Raw genomic sequence first — 3877 nt, 5'->3', positions numbered from 1 at the left:
AGTTTCTTTATGTATCTTTCTTTATTAGTTCTAGCAAGCAGCTCTTCAATATTTGAAGTTACACAAATAAATGCAAGCAAACATCCTTCTTTATAGTTGTATGGATAGATGGATAGACTATAAATTATTACTAATTTTTAAAATATAATTAAGTGTGACCTGTCAACTCATCATTCTACTAACTCACCATTTTAGAAAACATTCAAGTAAATGTCAAATTTGATTAAAACAACCAAATGTTTATATTGATGAATGCTTGCACTGTAAAAAGCCTCTCAGTGGAATTATGAATTATAAAAAATTTATATTATTTAATTATTGGATAGACTATTCTATGTTGGAATGTTGCTTGAAATGTAATGACTCATGCCAGTTTCTAGTGGCTTTTGTATGAATGAATGAATGATTTTTAATGACATCCACGAGGCCATAAGCCTAAAGAACCTACACAAAATTCCTAGTCAGTCTAATGTGATTTCTCCAACCTGTCTCTTTTTGTTGTGAATTTACATAAGTAAAATGGCCCCCTTGAGAAGTCTTGATCCTTCGAAAAGATCTTTTATGTTGTTCACTTTTAACGTTTCTTTGTGTTGGCTACAAATGTTTTCGTATGTTGTACAATCTTTCAGATAGTGCCACTATGTTTCCACCACACCCTCGTTGCAAAATCTATAAATTGTGTCCTTCCACTCTTCCTTAGGGGTCTTCCATCTTCCAGTTTCACATCTCAAACGATGGGAACCAAATCTCAATTGAGCGATTAGGATTTTTGTCTTTCCTTTGATCCCAACTCCTAAATATTTTCTGTCGTTATGTTCGCATGTGGGATTAATTTTTTTGACATAATAGGCTTCTTTTCTACCTAATTGGTTTGCCCACACGGTAGATTTGATTTTTTTTGCTACTCATTTTTTAATTTCAGAATTGTTTTCTAGGTACTTTTGGTAGTCAATGTTCCACTTGTTGAACCATTTATCGTTTTGTTTCTTCCATGTCTTCTTCAATAGATTCGATAGGTTCTATGGGCTATTATATATTTCATTTTATGGACATTGAATATGATTAAATGGTGGCAGAAATGAATTGATTTGGTTTGATATTCACCATGCAAATAGATGTCCTTTACTTATTTAAATTGTTTTACTTATTTAAATTGTTAATTAATGTGATGGATTGATTTAGTTGTTTTACAGTATAAAGAATTATATAAAGATGAGTAGGTTTGTTGAAAGAATTATATAAAGATGAGTAGGTTTGTTGAAATTATTGGGCTGTGATGTCTTCTCCATTGAGGCTGCCAGGTTCCCCTTTAGAAATGCAAAGAAGAAAAACACGTATAACTGACTCTTCACCTTTTTCAAATGCCCAAGCTTTAATTAGGGCTTTTCTTTCTCTCCTACATTATGCTATTAAAAAAAAAACCTCCTTAAATCTCTCCCTTTTTTATCAATTCCAACTCCATTTTTTGTATACATTGAGTAGGGTGTGTTGGCGGTATTTAAAGTGGTAGAGGGATTGCTTTTAATGTAGTTTTAATCAAGTTATTAACATTCTTGGATTCTTGATGACTCACTAACCACCTTAACGATTGCACCAATTAATCTAATTATTAAAATTAAAATTTAACATTGTTATAATTTTATTAGGTGCATTTTTTTTGGTTAATCTTGAAGTCACTTCAATAAAAAAATAAAATGTTAAATTTAGCTTTATAAAGTTTCCCTTAAAAAATTAATGGACTGCATATAGTATACAGTAAAATGCGCACCACAAATTTGCAAATTGTTTGTCATATGTCATTTTAGATTTTTTTAGGGATTTTATTCTTCTGGTTGAACATTACTATGGATGAATTAACAAGTGATTAATGATAATCATTAAAAAGACTTATAAATTTATTGTGCATAAATGTGTTGCTTTTACATGTATTTAGTTAAGGGTCTTTCATTTGTATTAGCCAAATAATTTTTCTGCATTTGACTTGAATAATATAGGATATTTAAAATTTGCTTTGGTAATGTACAATTTGCTTCCATTAGATGTCATTTGAATGAAGTTTCCACCTTATATTCAAAAAAGATTTGGTTTTCATTAGGCATGTGGACTACCCTATTGAGCATGCAAAGGTTTGGAAGTACTCTTAGGGACCTGGCTTGACCAAGTCTAAGTCTTTTGTAGAGATCCAAGAAAGTGTTATGAACTTTTTAAAATAGATGTCATTCGTCGATATTGGACAAAGTGCACATCTACTGCTCTCTTTGTGCATATAGACACATGTGCACACACATCTATATGCATGTAGTTAGGTACACATGCACATGAGGCTTGATTTCCCCTTAAATCTTGTTTTACTTGCTTTTGCCATTATTTTTCTTTATGTTGATTTTGTTATGCAAAACTTTCTTGTTGCTTGTTTGACAATAACTAGTTATGAGAATTTTGTTGTTAACTTCCAAAATTAAGTTGGCAATCAGAAACCAAATTAAGAGGGATTGATTTCTGGAGAGAGGAAGGAAGTGGAGGAATCGAGCTATACTAGATGTTGAGGAGGGACCACATAGATTTGAACCTATTTGGAGAACGTCGATTTGGAAAGGGAGGAAAGTACAAACTTAAGGGAAGATATGTTTGTGGATGTGCAACAAGATGGAGGCCACAAAGTCTCTAATTTCCTCTAGTCATTTGCATAAATAATGGGGGTTGTTGAGTGCCACTTGTCTATGTTTGACTGAATTTAGTTCTAATGTCAAAGCCATGGTAAATAAATGAATAATAAGTGGTCCCTATGCTTAGTCATTGTCTTTTCTTGGTTTCCATTTTGTTTTGTAAATTTTGATAACTTTTCTCTCTTTGGTTAATTAAGGAGGTCCTTGCATATACATTTGATTCCTTGTTGTTTAACAAGTTAGGTTGCTATCATATTGGATTGTTATTGATTACCTGTCATTACCTCACAGACAATAGGGTTGGCATCATAGTGGTATCAAAACCTTAAAAATCATGGCAACTTGAGAAATGGACAATATGCCTCCGGGAAGAATGAATGGGGGAGGTGGTAAGACAATTTAGGATAGGGGAGTATATGAAATGTTGCAAAATGTCAATGCAAGGTTAGATGCCATGGAGAGGGCACAGAGAAAAGGTGTGGTGACTAACGAGGGTAGTAACGTAGATAAGAAAGAACAACCCCAAATTAATTATGAAGTTATTGCAAAACTTACTAGAGAGAACGAGATATTAGTAGGAGCCATCATGACCATAGGAGCCAAGCCCAAGGTAGAGGTTTCTATGTACTCTAGAAGCCTCAATGGAGAGGAACTTCTTGATTGGATAAAAGAACTTTGACAAATATTTGAGTTACTATTGGAAGTGGTCATAGTTTATTGGAAGTGCTCATAGTTTCCTATCATCCTACCTAAAGAGTGAAAGTGAATAAAATAATGAGCTTTTTGCCTAAAGAGTGAAAGAGAATAAAATGATTAGCACTAAAAAAGTGATAAAATTTAGAATTAGTTCTAAACTAAATTTTATCTTTGTAGTCTATATTATCAATTATTGATCTTTGTAGTCAATATTATTAATTATTGCACATGAAAATCAATGGAAAAGATCAATTCAGCCTTGTCTCTCCACAATTCAACATTCTCTTTCCATTTAGCAAAAATGCAGTTACTATTGGAAGTGGTCATAGTTTCTTGGAAGTGCTCATAGTTTCCTGTAATCCTACCTGAAGAGTGAGAGAATAAAATGATGAGAATTTTGCCTGAAGAATGAAAGAATAAAATGATTAGCACTGAAAAGGTGATGAAGTTTAGAATTCGTTTCTAAACTAAGTTTTATCTATGTAGTCAATATTATCAATTATTTATCTTTGTAG

Source organism: Cupressus sempervirens, chromosome 9 (genome assembly GCF_028749045.1).
Source record: "Cupressus sempervirens isolate cs-2001-9-10 chromosome 9, ASM2874904v1, whole genome shotgun sequence".
Classification (NCBI taxonomy): Eukaryota; Viridiplantae; Streptophyta; class Pinopsida; order Cupressales; family Cupressaceae; genus Cupressus; species Cupressus sempervirens.
Note: the sequence above shows the minus strand (reverse complement) of the source record.